General features: G+C 44.7%; 1 protein-coding gene across 2 annotated transcripts in view; it reads right to left on the bottom strand.

The window, feature by feature from the left end:
• Positions 1-19,716, bottom strand: part of CEP19 (centrosomal protein 19) — a 56,315-nt gene that overhangs the window by 23,267 nt on the left and 13,332 nt on the right. The window contains exon 1 of one of the 2 annotated variants that reach the window (XM_085634212.1): positions 13,082-13,209. The exons of the other annotated variant lie outside the window; for it this stretch is intronic. The gene's annotated coding sequence lies outside the window, so the exon portion shown is untranslated. Of the gene's footprint in view, positions 1-13,081; positions 13,210-19,716 lie in introns of those variants that run through there. 2 annotated transcript variants of the gene reach the window in all.

The raw sequence follows: 19,716 nt of genomic DNA, 5'->3' as shown, positions 1-19,716 counted from the left end.
ACAAAACCCCAGTGCTTAATGATAAAGTATCTCAAATTGAACATTAATGTAGGCACTGTTCACCTTAGCTGGGCCCTAATTTTGTTGTTAGCTTCAAACATTTGTTCACTTTACCCCTGCTAACCCGAAGTCAAGTGCCTGTGCCCCCCTGCACTCTCTTTAACCATGGTTGAATTGACATACATCTAATTAACATATTTAACTTGCCTATTAGTCCCTAGCATATGATACAAAGTACACCCACAAGACACCAAGGACTTTTATATTTATTAAAAAAATGAATGCAACGTGAGCAACCAGCCCTAGAATATGGCCATAACCCCGCCTCGCAAGACCACCCAGTCTTTGTGATCCTCCCAGGGAGGGCATGGACAGAAAGCCCACCAGACACCAAGGATTTTATGTTTATGAAAAAGAAAAATGGTCGGGCAGCCTACCCTAGCATTGGGCCATACCTTCACTCCTAAAGCCCCAACAGTCTTTCAGCCACCCCTGTGTGACAGACTATGGAGTTTACCCTCAACATGCCCTCTCAAAGGGCAGAAGGCCCACTAGTCAGTTATGCAAAAGAAATGGGGTGGAGCCAGCCCCAAAGGCCCTGAACAACCTTTCTGCAGCCCCTGCCCATTCCTACCTAGATTCGGCATTTACTCCCACTCTGCCCTCTCAGGGTCACAAAGCCCACTAGCCGCGGGAGGTGGGGAATGAAGGGCATGACCAGAATCAGAAAACTTCACATTCCGTTGAATTTCTCATTTTTCTCTACTGATGGTCTGGTGGGCGTTCCGATACCAGAGGAACAGGAAGATAGGCAGATAGGTGGTTATTGCCCCAATCTGCCCACCCTTGGGGCTAAAAGCCCACAAGACTACCAGGGAAAAAAATTGAGAAAAGGAATGAATGGGGTGTTGCACCATCTTGGTATCGACCGCCACTACAAACACCAGGCATTATTTCTGCCCTATGGAGGTGGCAGAGTGGGGGGGTTAACCCATCTCTGCCAATGCATAGGTCAAAACAATGCCTAAAGAAATACCATATTCATGGGACAAAAAACTCAGGCAGTTCTAGCCAATGGTTAATGTCTTACCACCATGCATTCCCACACTCCTCCCGACTGAAACACAGCCTTCCATGTATGGGTGCACCTAACACACATCACAGGAATGGATCAAAACTGTAACCATATAAGAACCTCATAGAGGCCACACTGACTTCACGTGATCGAAGCTTTGATTGGATACTCTTGTGGGCTACAGGCCCAACAACTCAAGTAAGATACTATTTGTATGGAGAGAATTTGTGGAACACAAAATAGTAGAATATTTGATATTATCAAGGTAACATCTCTATATTTTTGGCTTTCAAGTGTAAGCCACTGTACAAGAAAGAAAATATTTTGCAACATGCCATCCTAATCAAATACTCCCAGAGAGCATTATTAAACAAGATGTTGTGTGGATGAAGCGGGCTTTACCTCTTAGGGTGGCAGCCGAGAGGGAAGCCTCAGCCCTGGTCAAATCATCATACAGGAAATGTATCATGGTAAAAACAGTACCCGGGATAAAGCCTTATCTTCTTTATGAAATGTCAAATTATCAGCATCATCTTTTGACTTATTGCAGACTGGGCGTCTTTCACCATCTGCTCTATCTTAGAAACATGGTATTAGCACCCTGAATTGCCCTTATGTTCCCGTGATCATCTTTCAACTTGTGAAACTTTGCACATTATATTTATCTGCCCTTTTAATAAAACTCTACGATCTAGGTTTATAAAACCTTTATTTTTAAAGACCGATTTTTTTCAGGTTATACCTGCTCTTTTATATATGCAACTCTTAGCTACACAGTAAATTTGCTTTTATGTTTCCAGGTTCCTAATGGGGGTCTATTGTGTAGGACGCTACGGAGAAGTGCCCGGGTGTTGGTCATAGACGTCTTCTTTTGCTTCTCTTGACAAAGATAGTTTTCTATGGACTGTATACATATTTTTATCACACAGATTTAATAAGGTGCATTTTTATCAATTATTGTGATGATGTGATCTTTTTGTGTGACTATTTGAATGATTTTAATATCGAATAAAGTAACTAACGCACTGTGCAATAAAGAAAATATTTAGTAAAATGCAATACTAATTCAGAATCCGGAGTTGTAAAAATAACCACTATTTGTGAACTCATTAGCTTGGGCACATTAAAAAAATGCCTGGGTTTCCTTCATGCCTATTTTTCATTCAGTAGATTTTACCATCCGAGTTTATGTATGGTCGGTAAAAATGAAAAATCATAAGCTGCAGCTCAGTATTTGGCACTTCGTATTAAGTGCTTCTGGACAACCAACAAACACTTCATATCCTTGAATTCAGAGTTCTGTCTAGCTTTGCGGATTCACCCGTGGGTTTCACACCTGTTTCCCCCACAAACTGCAAGGCAGTAGAAATCACAAAAATAGGAAAAATTAAAATACCACTTAAAAAGCTGCAAACAAAATTGGTAAAAATGTTACATTAACATCTCTGCCTGTTACTGAAAGCTTTGAAGTCAGTGATCTAAACATATCACCTTTTCTCAATTCCATCTTTAGAAGACAAAAAAAATACACTTCTTGTACTGCACCTTCGTTCCCTTCTTTCCTAAAATACTACCCAAACCTTTGCTACATGGTGAGCAAAAAACACGATGGATTTAGGCCCAGATCTCTGTACTGGGGTGAATGTATGATATTGTTCTGCATTCTGTCCATCAACTGTTGTTTTTGCATTTGTCACCCTGGGTGGGACGGGTATGCTCAGACGTGAGTCCCGTGCTCTCCATGCCACTGGAATCAAGCAATCCTGGCTGAAGAGGGGTGAAACCCCGAAACCGGTCCTAGAATGCTTGTTTCCAGTCCAGGGAGGACCTGGCTTGGCATTTCGGGCTGGACTGTTCCCATGAGGCACAGGGTCAAGACTGATTTGCATATGGCTGGGTTCAAACTGGAATGGCATGGTGTGACGGGGCAGGGGCGGCAGAGACGACAAACAAGAGAATGGAGGTTGGTCGAGCACTTTATTCTCAACCTGTTATAGGGTTCGATACAATAATGGTGTTTCTCCAGCTCTTCAAGTGTGGAACTGCCTGGTTGGCACTCAGGGCGTCCTGTTCCTGTTTGCTTCAGGTCGGATGCTGTTGACTCCTCTCTGGTTCGCCTCGGAATCTTCCCTCCGCCGTATGGAACAAAAGAGACGAAAAGTGCTGGTTAGGTCGGGGAACTGGAGTGCCGGAACACACGTAGGGGCCGGGAGTGAGGGAAACCAAGTGCTTTCAGTGCTCCCACTCTCTCTCGTGACTGTGAAGGGGGGTGCACGTGTGAGGCGATACTAGGGCAGGGTACTGGATGCGGTCTCGACGTTACGGGTCTGGGTTTAACAATGGCGGTGAGCTGGCTTTCCCCAACCAACCCGCTACCCTCCCACGTACCTGCTCGAGCCACGCTCCTCCCCTGGGAACGTGGCCGGGCGACTCGCGGTACCGTTGGCCTCCTGGCTTGTCGTCTTCCTCCGGTCTCGCTTCCTCCGTACTGCTACCTCCGCTTCTCCGCTCTCGAATCGTCCTCCACACTGAATCACCTTCCGCCTCCTGGGAAACGCCGTCCGTCCTCTTCCGGCATCCTACCGCTTTTGTGTAACCTAGTAACGTGACGTCAGCGGTGGGAGTGGCCTCGTCATTCTGGAAGGCGAAATTAAAGGAGCCCTGTCCAGATTCCACGGGCCAGTCCTGCGTGTAATAGGGATATGCCTCCTCCAGTGGTCCTGTCACGTCGGGTTGCTGCAGGGGGAGAGAAGGGGTCAACGAGACATCTGGTGTACAACAGTTCTGATTATAGGAGGGCGGACCTACAGTATCATACGCCCTGTCACACACCTCCCCCCCTGGATTCTCCCGTTCGGGGAGAGGGAAGACCCTTGAGAGAAAATCAGCGTTACCATTATCCCTGCCCTTCCTATGTCTGATGGTAAAGGCATATGGCTGCAAGGTGAGGAACCATCGTAGGATTCTGGGGTTTTGGCTCCTATGTTTATACATCCACTGCAGGGGCGCGTGGTCAGTATATAAGATGAATGGTTTGCCTTCCAGGTAATATTGAAGCTTCTCTATGGCCCATTTTATGGCCAGGCACTCTCTCTCAATAGTTGGGTACTTGGCTTCCCTCGGGAATAGTTTTCGGCTAACAAATAGAATGGGGTGTTCTAGCCCATCCCCCCCCTCCTGAGACAACACCGCTCCTAGGCCCATGTCCGAGGCGTCTGTGGCTAAGATAAAGGGCTTGGAGAAGTTCGGGGATAACAACACCGGTTGGCTTGTTATGATATCTTTCAAATTTGAGAAGGCGCGCAGGGCACTGGGACTGGGCTGCAGGAATTCCCTTTGTTTACTCCCCTTGCGTAGTAGATCTGTAAGAGGGGCAGCGGTGTCTGCAAAGTTGGGGATGAATCTGCGATAATACCCGATAAGGCCTAGGAATGCCCTCAGTTCTCTTTTATTGCAGGGAAAGGGGGTAGCCTGTATAGCTCGGACTTTGGAAGTTTGTGGGGTGATAGAGCCCTCCCCCAAGACAAAGCCGAGGTAATTGACCCTCGTAAACGCCGCTCTGGATTTCTTGGCGTTTATGTGCAGTCCGGCTTCTTGCAAGGCGGTGAGGATCGTTTTCAAATGCCCCAGATGTTCCTCCCACGTGTCACTGTATATGACGATGTCGTCCAAGTAAGCTGAGCTGAATGACGGGAAGGGTTGTAGGATCGCATTCATGAGTCTTTGAAAAGTGGCCGGGGCCCCATGAAGGCCAAACGGAAGCACGGTAAACTCGAATAATCCTTCGTCCGTGATGAAGGCCGTTTTCTTTTTATCGGCCTCCCTGAGGGGCACCTGCCAATAGCCCTTTGTCAGGTCTAGTGTTGTTATGAAGGCGGCTTCTCCGAGTCTTTCAATCAGCTCGTCTACGCGCGGTATGGGGTAGGCGTCGAATGTAGAGATGGCATTTAGTGCACGAAAGTCCATGCAGAACCGTCGAGAACCGTCTGGTTTAGGCACCATGACAATCGGCGAGGACCAGTCACTATTCGAGGGCCGAATCACCCCGAGGTCCAGCATTTCTCTGACCTCCTTCTTGATGGCCTCTCTCCGTGCTGCCGGTATGCGGTATGGTTTCAGCTTTATCTTCTGTCCCGTCGGAGTCTCAATGTGATGTTCCACTAACGATGTTCTCCCGGGTCTATTTGAAAAGATCTCCTGAAAGGGACGGAGGACATCGCGTAACTGTTGCTGTCGGTCTCGTGGAAGTTCTTCACATATGACCAGGTCGTTCAGGGTGGAGGGTTCCTTATGGGGTTGAGGTAGAAGCAAGTGGGCACTTGTTGGGGGAGGCCCTATCCACTTCTTCAATAAGTTTATGTGGTACGTTTGGGTTTTCGACGATGAGAGACGTAATCGGTAGGTGGTATCTCCGATCTTCTCAACCACCTCGTAAGGTCCCTTCCACTCACTCCTTTCTTTGCTGGCGCAGGCCGGGAGCATAATCAAAGCCCAATCGCCGACCGCTAAGGTCCGGAGTTTTTTTCCTTTATCATAGCATCGTTTTTGTTTCTGTTTTTGTAACTCCAAATTGGTGTAGGCCAGGTTCCGTAGTTTACCCATTTTAGACCGGAGTTGTTGTGTGTAGTCTAGGAGGGCTCTTTGTTCGTGTTCGCCTTCCATCTCCCACGCATCCTTGGTCATTTCCAGCAGGGATCTCGGATGTCTGCCATACAGAAGTTCGAAGGCTGAGCACCCTAGACTGCTCTGTTTCTGTGCTCTCAAGACGTAGAGGGCTAACGGGAGGAGGCGATCCCACTCGGGTCCTTCCGCCGACAGCATCTTCTTTAGGGTGGTCTTCAGCGACTGGTTATATCGCTCGACGAGACCGTCCGTCTGCGGGTGGTACACCGATGTCCGTAGATGTTTTATATCTAGGGTTTTACAGACCTCCTGCATCAATTTCGAAGTGAACGGGGTACCTTGGTCCGTTAATATCTCCTTCGGAAATCCAACCCGGGAGCATAGCTCAATCAACCTTTCCGCTATGTTAGCTGTTGTGGGTGCTCTGAGGGGAAATGCCTCGATAAATCTGGTGGCGTAATCAACCAGTACCAGCGCATATACATTGCCTTTAGATGAACGGGGTAGTGGTCCGATCAAATCCATGCCAATTCTATCGAATGGTCGTCCTATGATTGGTAACGGGACCAGTGGTGCGGCTGGGGGGCGATGGAGGTTCCTTCTCTGACATATTTCACACGTCATACAATAGTCCTTCACCTGTTTATAAATCCCGGGCCAGTAGAAATACCGTAGTATACTGTCCGTGGTTTTCTCGGTCCCACTGTGTCCGGCTGTGAGATGGGTGTGGGCGAAGAAGAGTACCTGGTCTCGGAAAGAGAGAGGCACCACTAACTGGGGGTCCCCACCCTGAACCCCCTCCCGGTATAGGAGATCCTTGGAGATGATGAACCTGGGATATCTCGGGGTGTCTAGGCTCTGGGACATGTGTGCGCTCTCCCAAGCGTTCAATAAAGTGGAGTCATTGGCTTGTGCAAAACGAAAACTGCGGTCCGTGACCCATGGTTCAGGAGAGATAAGCGTTGTTACTATCCTAGGGGCTGTTGTGGTGGCTATTGATCTATGGAAGAGGGCCAAGAACTCCGGGTTATCTACCCCCAAAATCACATCCTCCGGCAGAGAGTCAACCACCCCAACCCGTACGGTGCATGGCTTTTTTTCATGGGGTTTGATTGTGACCTGAGCAAGCGGGTAGGGCTTAACGTCCCCATGAACGCATTTTATGTGTACCAGAACGTCCCGTACATATTGGTTTGGACGTATCAGTTTTTTCTGGACCACCGACTGTCGGCAACCCGAATCTAAGAGGGCCTTTACAATTTTACCATTCAGGGACACACTCACATAAAACGAGGGACCTGTTTCAGCCGCATACATTATGGTCTTAGGGAGATACCCAACCTCCATGGGCTCCTCGGTCGCTCGTTTCTTGGGACACAGGCGGGCTATATGGCCCCACTCCCCACAGTCGAAGCACTGCGGGCCTCGAAGAGGTGTTCCCTCAATTCTTAGGGGCCTAGGTTTTGGATTGTCTGGTGCTGGTTTCTTTCTCTCGGGCTTGACGGGGGTCTGTATCTTTGTCCCCTTCTCGTAGTCCCACCCTGTGACCCTAGGTTGTGCACGGGCATAATTAGCAGCCATTTCGATGGCTTGTTCCAAGGTCAGTCCCTGGTGTTGTTTTAGCCACCTCTGAGAAGCGTACGGCAAGGCCTCCATAAACTGTTCTAAGTATATCTTAGTCATTACTTCCTCCGTCGTGCTGGTGGCCGGCCGTAGCCACTTGTCCGCAGCAAATTTTAATCGGAAGAACAAAGTTTTGGGGTTCTCTCCCGGTATACCCCTCTCTTTTCTGAAGCGGAGCCTGTATGCCTCTCCATCAAGCCCCAAATGGTCCAGGATAACCTCTTTTATGGTTGGATAGGGCGTGGTGCCCATGGGGTTGGCCACCTGATATGCAAATTGTGCCTCCCCTGACAGGAGCGGTGCCAAAAAGAATGGCCACTTTTCCTCCGGCCATCCCATCGCTCTGGCCGCCCTCTCAAAGTTCATCAAGAACATGTCCGGGTCCTCCCCCGGCGTATATTTCTGTAAGGCCAGTCCTGAGGGGTGAGGAGCGGGAAGGGGTCGCGCCTCCGGGGATGTTTGTACTAGTGCGACCGGAGGGTTTTTCTGCAGACTCTCCATGTGGGCCGCGATAGTATTTTGGAAAATGTCCCGGTCGGCCTGCGCTGACGTCATCTGCCTCTGTACTGCCCATTCTAACTTTTCTTGTCCTTTTACGAGATGTTGAATGAGGGCCTCCATCTTGTCGTACAGACGGACTGGATCCCACTTCTGACACCAGTGTGACGGGGCAGGGGCGGCAGAGACGACAAACAAGAGAATGGAGGTTGGTCGAGCACTTTATTCTCAACCTGTTATAGGGTTCGATACAATAATGGTGTTTCTCCAGCTCTTCAAGTGTGGAACTGCCTGGTTGGCACTCAGGGCGTCCTGTTCCTGTTTACTTCAGGTCGGATGCTGTTGACTCCTCTCTGGTTCGCCTCGGAATCTTCCCTCCGCCGTATGGAACAAAAGAGACGAAAAGTGCTGGTTAGGTCGGGGAACTGGAGTGCCGGAACACACGTAGGGGCCGGGAGTGAGGGAAACCAAGTGCTTTCAGTGCTCCCACTCTCTCTCGTGACTGTGAAGGGGGGTGCACGTGTGAGGCGATACTAGGGCAGGGTACTGGATGCGGTCTCGACGTTACGGGTCTGGGTTTAACAATGGCGGTGAGCTGGCTTTCCCCAACCAACCCGCTACCCTCCCACGTACCTGCTCGAGCCACGCTCCTCCCCTGGGAACGTGGCCGGGCGACTCGCGGTACCGTTGGCCTCCTGGCTTGTCGTCTTCCTCCGGTCTCGCTTCCTCCGTACTGCTACCTCCGCTTCTCCGCTCTCGAATCGTCCTCCACACTGAATCACCTTCCGCCTCCTGGGAAACGCCGTCCGTCCTCTTCCGGCATCCTACCGCTTTTGTGTAACCTAGTAACGTGACGTCAGCGGTGGGAGTGGCCTCGTCATTCTGGAAGGCGAAATTAAAGGAGCCCTGTCCAGATTCCACGGGCCAGTCCTGCGTGTAATAGGGATATGCCTCCTCCAGTGGTCCTGTCACGTCGGGTTGCTGCAGGGGGAGAGAAGGGGTCAACGAGACATCTGGTGTACAACAGTTCTGATTATAGGAGGGCGGACCTACAGTATCATACGCCCTGTCACACATGGTGAGCAAAAAAACGATGGATTTAGGCCCAGATCTCTGTACTGGGGTGAATGTATGACATTGTTCTGCATTCTGTCCATCAACTGTTATTTTTGCAACCAACAAACACTTCATATCCTTGAATTCAGAGTTCTGTCTAGCATTGCGGATTCACCCGTGGGTTTCACACCTGTTTCCACCACAAACTGCAAGGCGGTAGAAATCACAAAAATAGGAAAAATTAAATACCACTTAAAAAGCTGCAAACAAAATTGGTAAAAATGTTACATTAACATCTCTGCCTGTTACTGAAAGCTTTGAAGTCAGTGATCTAAACATATCACCTTTTCTCAATTCCATTTTTAGAAGACAAAAAAACATACACTTCTTGTACTTCACCTTCGTTCCCTTCTTCCCTAAAATACCCAAACCTTTACTACATTTTGGCTATTTTCTTGGCTCTCTACAGACGAATAAACCAACATTTGGTACCTTTAGAATCCCTAATGTAGGAATAATATGAAGGCACATTAGGTTTTGTGGGAAATAAAAAATTATGAAGGCCTAAATGTGAACCTCAAAAAGGGCTCAACACTGGGGGTATAATAGCCTCAGCACTTAAGAGGCAAGACCCTATATGTAAAAGCATCAGGCGTGCACTGCCCATTGGCTAAAAGGGCATTAGCCCCCTCCTCCTCACTAGTTGTGGGGTGATGTGTGCCGGACTGGATTGGAGATGGGGCCTCAAAGACAGCCTTGCACAAAGTATTTTATAGGTCATCCAGAGGTTTAAGTGCATAAAATGTTATGGGAACTGTGATCCTGAGGGCAATGGTAACAGGGTCAGAGACATGGTTAAACAAAGAACTAAATATTCTACAAATATTTTGTGGGTGTTTCTGTTTTTAGGTGAATACATATAAAGGTAAACTAACACACCTTAAATGGAGAAACATTGCAAGTTAACGAAATCTGTGAGAATGCATTTTTTAATATTATTAAAGTTCTATTCGTTATTGTGATCACTTCATATGTCTGTAAGTGTAACCAGACAGTCACAGAATCTTGTCTGGTGCACTGGGGCATAATGATGTGTATTTGTAGATCTACAGGATCCCAGCCAGTGACCAAAGCACTATGAATAAACAAGTCATTATTTTGATATTTGATATTTATTTTTAAAAAGCGCAGTGTATGCTTGGAGGCGCTAGAATCTACATTATAGTTCTGCAGTGAGAGAGTAATTCATAGCTACAGAGGGAGTGGGAATAGCCTAGTTTTGAGAAGTGTCCTAAATGTCAGTGGATTCGATTGGCTTCTAAGGTATCAGGGAAGCTGATTCCAAAGCTTACAGGTTGAATATACAAAACCTCTGCCACCCTATGAGGCAGTGTGAATTCTTGGCACCTTGACATTTTAGAGGTGCCCGACCAAAAGCTTCTTCCGGGGGCATACCAGGAGAGTTTAATCTTGAGGTAACCTGGGCCATTGCTGTGAAGCACCCAATGCACAGAACCTGAAAAGCCGCCCTTTTTCTTTTTATACAGGGAGACAGAGGATCTCCTCCAGGGCCTTCGATACTGAGTCAAATTTCTTGATGTTCTTAATCAGTCGTGCAGCTTCGTTCTGCACTCTCTGCAGTTTTTTTGATAGAGCCTTGCTGCATGCCAAGATAGAGGGCATTGCAGTAATTCAGTCTAGAAAAGACAAGGGAGATCATACCCGTTTTCTGTAGGTCTACTGGGACGAAGGGCAGAATCTTCTTTAGGATTTTTAACTGTGAGAAACAAATAGAAATTAGTTTGTTTGTCTGTTCAGTGAAAGTGAGTTTGGAATCGAAGATTATACTAAGATTTCTCACTTTAGGAACTGGGGTAGGAAAGGGCCTTAAGTTTTTGTCCACCATTAGTCGCTCCAAAAATAGGTATCCCTACCGAAGAGGAGTACCTCTGTTTTTTCAGAGTTCAGCTTGACAGTGGTTACTCTTTCAGCGAACCACTGCTCGCATGCAGTTATTGAACAGCAACGCCACCTCCTCCATGTTACTCATGATAGACACAACAATTTGCATGTCGTCAGCATAGCAAATGGCTGAAAGCCCGAAAGATCTTATGAGTTTTGCCAGCACGGGCACACAGATAAAGTGGGTCTAAGCGAAGACTCCTTGTGGGACACCGCACATCAGAGAAAAGGGGTTGGAAATAAAGTCACCTAACATGACCAATTGCTCTCTCTCCGGCAGAAAAGAGTTCAGGAGATCATAAGCTGATCCACCAATTCCTATCTCCTCTGCAATTCTTTACATCAGGACAGAGTGGCTCATAGTGTTGAAGGCTGAGGATAGGTCCAAAAGGACCACAGCAGCCTTACCTTCGTTATTCAAGATGTCCCTTATTTCCTCAGTAGCTAATACTAATGCCGACTTGGTACTGTGCGCCTTTCTAAAGGCAAATTGGGCTCCGTCCAGAATCTCATTTTGTCCAAGATATTCAGATACCACAATATTCATATGATTCTCTAAGATTTTTGCAGGAGAGAGAAGTTGTGAAATGAGACGATAACTCTTTTCCTCATTAGGATCCAATGTTGATTTTTTAAGCAGTGGCAGGATGTTGGTTTTTTTCCACTCAATTGCAAAGATTCCCGTATTAATTATCAGATTACGTAATGAAGTAAGAGGATGGGACAATATATCTACTATCTCCTGTAGTATTTTAGGTAGACAGGGATTGGAGAAAGCGCCAGGTTTAGTCTGTTTAATCAAATCTAGCACTCTCTTACTAGAGAGGGAGAGAAAGTTGAGGAGCTTATGATGGTTCAGCTTTGCCGGCTTGCTCTCAACATAGAAGGCGCTGGAATTTAACGCAGCGTCAAAATCCTTGTATACAGACTCAACCTGGTCTTTGAAAAAGTTTGTTAAACGATTGCAGAAGTTTTGGCTATGAGTTAATATACTAATAGGAGGTGGACATGTAAGTTCCCGAACCGTCTTAAAGAGTTCTTGAGTCGAGTTCTTAGACCTATTAAATTTTTCCATGTAAAAGTTGTTTTTCATCATTTTTTTATACTTCAAAATCAATTGTCTAAATTTTATTTTCTCATCTGCTTAGTAATTGCTCCTTCAGACTCTTTCCTGTAGGTCTTTTACATTTCTCTGAGATTAGGGGATAACCAAGGTGCAGTTGGCCGCATTCTAAAGCATTTAATGAATTTAGCCGGAGCTAATTTATTAGCTGCTAAATTAATCCACTCCTTATATTCTGCGATGGCTATGTTGGATCACCTCTCATAGATGATTGGGATGGCTCCAAGATGTGACTAAACTCTCCCAAGCTTAATTTATTCCAAGCCCACACTAACTTTGTCTGGCCTAGATTTCTGCTGGTGAGTTTGCCTGAATGTAAATTAATGCTGAACCCCACCACCATATAACATGACCATGTGAGGGGAAGGATATCTTCCAGCTATAAATCTGGATGGTTTTTGAAATTCCGTCTATAGTATGTCCGGCAGAATGTGTAGCTCCATTAACCCATTGGGAAAGATTAAAACAGGTCAAATTGTCAATCAGGGTTTTGGTGTCTCTATTATCCAGATCTTCAAGATGGAAGTTGAAGTGTCCTATAATAGTATAGTTTACAAATTGAATGCTGGATTCAAGGATCTCATTAAGAACTTCTAGAAATCTCACTTCGAGTACTGGGGGTCAGTAAATTAGGAGTCCATAAAACATGGAGTTGTTATTCACTTTGCAGTTAAAGGATAGTGCTTCACAATCCTCTATTTTGGATGACTCCCTGGTAAAGTTGAAATACACATGGTAAGTTACCACTAGGTCCCCACCTCACTTTCCTTCTTGGTCTAATCGATTAATGTCATAGCCTGGAGGCAGTATCGTGGCTATGTCAGGGTCTGAAAAACTATATGCCCATGTTTCTGTTAAGAAATCAATGTCAGGAGCATACGAATCAAGATGATTAAATCGCTTGAATTTGTGTTCAATAGGCGAACGAGTGTTCAGCAAAATGCAATTTATTTCTGAGACCTGGTGAGTTTGATTGGGTGGAGGGAGACCGGGGAAGTCTTGATTAGACACAGCCAAGGAACAGAGAAGTTTAATACCACAGGAGTATTGACAGTTACACCACACAAAATAGTCAAGTACTAGGTTGAATTTAAATTTGGTACATAGCAAGGATGACTTACCAATAGCTTCAATTTGCAGGAGTAATTCTCTTGAATATTTAAGAAATTGGGGCGGGTTCCAGGTGCTGCTCGCTGACGGGCACAGAAGGGCTTGTTTTAGGCACGCCTTCGATGAGCCAGCGGCGCACACGCTGCACGCATCCACTTCGCAAACTTTGCAACCGGATTTAAAGGCCGGCATGGGGCGCGGCCAGGGACATAGCCTAGAGGTCGAGCGCATATATAAAATTATATCACACACATTATAAGATGGGCTGCAGCAAAACGGTGCAGCGAGATTTAGTGTTGATGTAAAACGTTTGTCTTAAAAATATATACATTTTTTGAAATATGCACTCAGACGTACCTAGTACAAACTTATATGTAAAAGTTTCCATTTGAAGTACACACCCCAAAGCTCAGCGGACACCAGTATACTATCAGTCACCATGAAGCCTCAAATGACTGGCTCCCACGCAGCCATTACATCTGCTGATTATACAGCTGCACAGGTTCACATTTCTTTCAGGTAGCAAGCACCCTGCTGAGAAGTTTTGTTTGCCCTCTTACAGTCTGCCTCTGTCTTGGCTTCACAGAATAGGAGACCTCCCCTTACTCTTCAGCCAGAGGCACACAAAGGTCAGGTTATTTCCAAACAAAGAAGATAGTTCCCAATACATCCTGCACACTTCAACCAGAGAGATCATCCGAAAACTACTTATAGGTAATGGAGGCAGTGTTTGATTTTTTTATTCCTTCTTGTGCCTCATAGTATTGCACTCTCTCTTCCTAATCAGCCGACTTGCAAACTGAGAACTGTGCGTTGTGTAATTCATAACAAAATCTTGCATTTTACAATGCACATTGCCTTGGCAGAAATTAAAAACAACACTGATATTTTAGTAGATTTGGACACTCCCCATCATCCACAGATTGTATGTGCTCTGAACTTGAAGCAATAATAGTATCATTTATGTCCTAGAAGACAATTAGTTGCAAAGTTATTTTAAGTCAACTAACGTTTTACCAGTTCTTTACACCTGGTAGCTTCCTGCATGTGTGTGGCTCAATCATCTCATATGGGAACTGCCTAATGTGGGGCACTAACAACTAATTTATTTTTAATTAGAAAAGCGTGGATACCAGGCCCAGTAATTATCAGGCAGTAAAATTGCCAACTGACTTATTCAATCGCAGCAAAAATGGAAGATGCTTTCCAGTCACTTATCCTGAAATCAGTATGCTTAATATTCTTAGGAAAGTACGTGAATGGCCTCAAGCAAGCATAATTTAGCAACATCATGATGAGCAGACTGAAAACGACCTTATGGTCAACAGTCATGCAGAAGAGCCTTTCTAAAGATGGAATAACAAATATTTACAGAGATCACTGTCATTTCATAAAAGGGATTTTCGGATAATTGTTAAAGAGGGTCGTTGTAATTAGCTAACGTCCCGCAAACTGGTTCTAAAGTATGGTGTGTCTTGCAATGACAGTCTTACATCACTAGGTTCTAGGTTGGAATCCTAGTGTGGTGCTGGGAAGGTTGGAATGTTAGAGTGTGCCAATTACTGGATGTGGCTTGGTACTGGAGAGGCTGATGGATGCGGTGTTAAATAAAGAAGACTTACCTCACCACTTCTGAATCTGTGGGTACTTTGAGCACTGCTTTTTTACACTGGCGACAAGGATGGAAAAGTGCAATGGGAACAGAGAACACCTCACATGGAGATGCCTCTGGTGTAATCTTTAGTTGGTGAACCGCTGTGTGTATCACCAGAGAAGAAGCATGAAGGAAGTTGAGGAGCATTGAAAAACACATAATTGGTAACATGAGTGCCACACGTTCCCAGGAAAGAGACTGGTGAAATTTGGGCCCACGCACAGAGAGCAGTTGGTGAAACGCATCAGCGATCCAGTGACATGTGCACTCTGAAATACATCTGTGGTTCAGTAATATATGTGCACCATCTCCCATAGGAAACAAGGTGAAGTGACGCACACATCAGTGATGAGGCACGTCTCATACTGGTAGGTTATTGGGCGGGAGACGCTGATGTGACTGTGCCCCACTGTCTTTAGAAAATGAGTTGTTTGTAGGAAAACAAGCTTTGCTCCATTTTCTTCAGAAATCAGCGCTGGGTGATGCTAAGGCGGCCGTCTTAGGCGGTTGGGAGAACCACCATATGGATTGATGATCTGCACAACGTATGAGGCTGATGTGACTGTGCCCCACTGACTTTATAAAATAAACTGTTTGTAGGAAAACAAGCTCCATTTTCTTTAGAAATCGGCGCTGAGCTACACCAAGATGGCCATCTTAGGCGGTTGAGAGAACCACTATAGGGTATGTTGCACGACATTTGTGAAGATAAGTGTTTGGAGCCTGTGAAGACGGGTGTCAGGTACATCAATGGACTAGTGGATATTGATCTACAGCCTGTCGGATGCAGTGACATGCGAACCAATGGACTATTGGATACTGTTCTAAAACCTGTTTGAGGTGGTGACAGGCACACCAAAGGGGCTATTGCTTCACTCAAAAGACAAAGATTTATGGGAATGTAAGTACATACAGTCAGAGAACGTGATAATCCTGTTCTGGACAGTGACAGGCACACCTAGGATTTGGAGATAAGAAGTTAGGTATGGGTAGTTATACTATATATTTTGTAACTTTTACATACTGAACAGTATTTGACTTAAAGTGGGTATAGTCAATTTAATGTGATTTTTAGTATATTGCGTCAATAAAGTGTGTGACATTAGATTTGTGAAACACTATAATTCTTGCTGGGTAGAGAAGTTGGAGTTGATACCATAAGAGAAGATGCAAAATGTAACTCCTTCACTGTTCTTCTTAAGCAGCCCTGGTGATCCACAGATGAGATGGAGTAAATGGAAGATGATGTTAGGCCATTATGCCTAGGGTTTGTGGAACTAATCTTAGTGCTGTGAAGGGATACTCTTTGTTAATGCACTACCTTGGGGAAGGGCAAGAAGTATTAGAGACTTTAACAGACCTTACCCTAGAGGAACAACAATATCTTAATGAGTAAGAAATGTGTATACTTCAACTAGATCAACATTATCTTCCTAGATGAGCACTATCATGGAGATACGATTTTGGACTAAGAGGACACGGGTTGAGGAATCAATAGAAGACTATATTACCTATTTGAAGAACTAGCAGCTTCGTGCAAATTTGCAGCTGCTACTGATGAAAGAATTTGAGATCAATTTGTACTTAGGTGCAAAAGTGATAAAATGAGAGTGGAATTGTTGCTCAAGGATGAACCACTGTTGGAAGAGCTGTTGATTATTGCAAAAAGAGTGGCACAAATGTTAAAGTGTGTCAACGAGGTGAATAACAATACAAACAGAATTCAATTACGTACAGGGAGGGTGGAAGAGGCAGTGTGTAAAGTCAAAGGCAAAGTAGAAAGAAAGAAAGTGCAAAACAGATTTCTTGGTGAATGTTACAGGTGTGGGATGAGTGGCTATAAAGCAAATGCAAGAGAATGTCCTGCAGCAAATGCCTATTGTAATGGTTGTGGGAAGAAAGGACAGTATGTTAAGCACTGCAGGAATAATAGAAAGAAGGAAAAGAAGAAAAGGTGAAAGAAGTATCAAAAGAGATAATTTTCAAATTAATGGTCAAACGGATGATCATCCAAGTAAAGTGGTAAAAATCGAGGGAGAAGAGATACTCATGAAATTTGACTCCTATTCTCATGTGACCATAATTTCTGAGCAAAAGTTTGATCAATTGTTTCAAAACAAAGTTAAGCTAAGAAGGAACTTTGGATGTGCAACTGGGATGGTATGGTGGTTAACCAATCAAGATGCTTTGATTCTTTGATGCTACTGTAGAATTGGTCAACAAGTTTACTGTGGGTAAGATGTAGGTCTCGAAAAATGGGGACAATTTAATAGGTTGGCCACACCAAAAGCTATTGGAAGACATGGTGAATCTGAATGAAGTTGTTCAGCAATAAATTAGATTGTCTGAAAGGACATAAACACCACATTAGGTTACAGACAGGAGCAAAACCTATATAGGCAAAAGTCAAGGGGATTTCAATAGGTTTTTCAAGACAGCACTGAATTGGAGTTAAAAAGAATTGTTGGACCTTGGTGTGATTGAGCCTGTAGAAGCCAAGAGTGGCTAGCTCCCATTGTAGTAGCCAAGAAGACAAATGGGGATATAAGATTGTGTGTGGATCTAAGAGCTCTCACTAGAGAAGTTGATGTAGATAGAGTTCCTTTACCCAACATAGCTGAGATGATGTATACTATAGCAGGTGCAAAATATTTTTCAACATTAGATTTGACTACAGCATATCACACGATGGAGTTGGATTCTGTGTCATAAGAACTAACTGTGTTTATAACACCTATGGGGGGGGTATACATTTAAGAAGATGTCCTTTGGGGTGGCTTAGGTGTTTCAACAGGTGATGGCAAAGGTGCTAAAGGGAATAAGTTGTGTAAAATGCTATCAGGATGTTATGTTATCTTATTAAAATTTGTAGGGCGCACAGCTACCCCAAGGGGTTTCCAGGCACCGCCAGATCAAAGATCAGAAAGTTAACAGGAGGTTAAGAATTAAATAACCAAGTTTTCAGACTTTTGCGGAAGAGACCATAGTTGGTCACCTTGCAAAGGGAAAGGGGAAGCGAGTTCCACAAAGTACGACCCAAATAGGAGAAAGACCGATCCCCTACAATATGATTATGGAAATACTGAAAAGGAACATGATGAGCCGGTGAGTGTGGTATTTGCAAGACTTCTAGAAGCTGGGGATAATTTAACAAACTTGGTCACCCAGACCACAAATGAGATCTCCCCAAAGGCAAACCCAAATTATGGTAAAGGAGGTTGAGAATGCTGTAACATCAAGAGAGAGCTTAAAGGATCTGCCAACTCCTCTGTCAGTCCCAGATCTTTTACAGACTTTAACAGAGGAGATGAGGAGTAGGTTCCTGGTTTCAGAAAAAAAATCAAGCTGAAATCAAGATTTTTTGTGAGAAAATGGAAGGCAAGCTTGACTCACTGGCAGCTAGAGCCACAGCTTTGGAATCTACGGTGATGGAGCTGACAGCGAAAACGGAGAAAAATGTAAAAGAACTCACTAGAATAAAAGAGTGTGAAATTGGTTTTCTGTTGAAGCTAGAGTCTATAGAGAATTCTCAGAGAAAAAACAATCTCTGCTTGCTCAAAATACCTGAGGAAGCAGAGGGTAATAACATCAAAGAGTTTGTGGTAAAACTGCTTAAACATTCTACCCAAATTGACTGTTCAGAGCAAGCCATTCTGGCTGATATCCAGAGAAAGCACAGAGATCTATTTAGATTAAGTCCAAACAAAACTAGACCTAGTAAAATCCTGGTTCACTTCTTAACCTACAATCTAAAAGAAAAAATACTGAATAAAGCTCTCAAGATGAACGTACTAAGTGCAGAAGGAATAACTTTCCAAATTCAGTCGGGTGTTTCATCTATAACAGCTTTCAAACAATAGGAGTTAGGTCAGTTACTAGATCCCTTTAGGCAGCTAGGTGCAACAGCACAGCTCAAATTTCCCGCCACACTAAAAGTGATGTTCAACAACAAAATGCAGGTATTCAGGCGGGTGGAAGAGGCGGAATATTTCCTCCAGTCCATTTCGGGGCAGGCTAGTGGAGCAGCAGTTCGCTAGTACAACTTGCCGATTCCCGTTCTAATCTTTAGTTTATTTTTATTTATTTTTATTTTTAGAATTAGGAGAGGATCCTCTAATTAGTAACAGTAAGCATCAGTTAACGGTTAAATCAAAGAGCTATAGATATCTTAACCGTCCCGGACGTCGAGAGGGAAGCCTCAAAGGCCAGGGTAGGGCCATAAGAGAAACAGTGGGGGTTTTCCAGGGGAGCACAAGGGTGGGTGGGGGGTGGAAGTGGGATGGTCACTAGGTGGGGCGCATAGAGAAAAAAGCAAAAAATAAATGTCCGATTCGCCAAAATAGACCCTATAAGCAATCTATCACTCATACAATGAGAAATGACACAAGCTGCAGTTGATTAGGCACTATATCTGAGGGCTCGGTCATGGAATCTAAAAGACACTCCTGAACAAATTCTTATTCTCCAGGAAACACACTTAACAGAGAAGGAGATGAGGAGTCTGTGTAAAACTAAAAGCTGGATTCAGGATGTCATCTGCATCACACAACAGATAACAACAAAGGGAGTGGCTATAGTCATTAAAAAAAATCTGCTTTATCAGTTCTAAAGTTGATAAGATGGGTAGATGGGCCATAGTTAACATTAGGTTTCATATGTATACATTTACAGTGGCAGGTTATTACGGACCCAACCTGGACGACCCAGCCCTGCTAAGGGGGTTATTTGCTAAGCTATTGACCTTCCGTGATCCTAATATTGGCAGGTGATTTTAACCTGGTATTGGACCCTCTGATGGACAGGACTTATAAGAGCAGAACAGTACAGAATTGTAAAATGAGATCCGCATTAAAAAGCGCAATGAAGCAGGTGGGTTGGATAGATATATGCAGGGACAGGATGGGAAGTAGGAGAGGGTGCACCTTTTATAACAAAAAGTATGGACATAAGTCAAGGTTAGATTTCTTTTTAATTAGTATAGATCTGAGGAGA

Source organism: Triturus cristatus, chromosome 11, assembly GCF_964204655.1.
Source record: "Triturus cristatus chromosome 11, aTriCri1.1, whole genome shotgun sequence".
In the NCBI taxonomy this organism is placed as follows: domain Eukaryota; kingdom Metazoa; phylum Chordata; class Amphibia; order Caudata; family Salamandridae; genus Triturus; species Triturus cristatus.
This window is presented reverse-complemented; position numbering and strand designations above follow the sequence as displayed.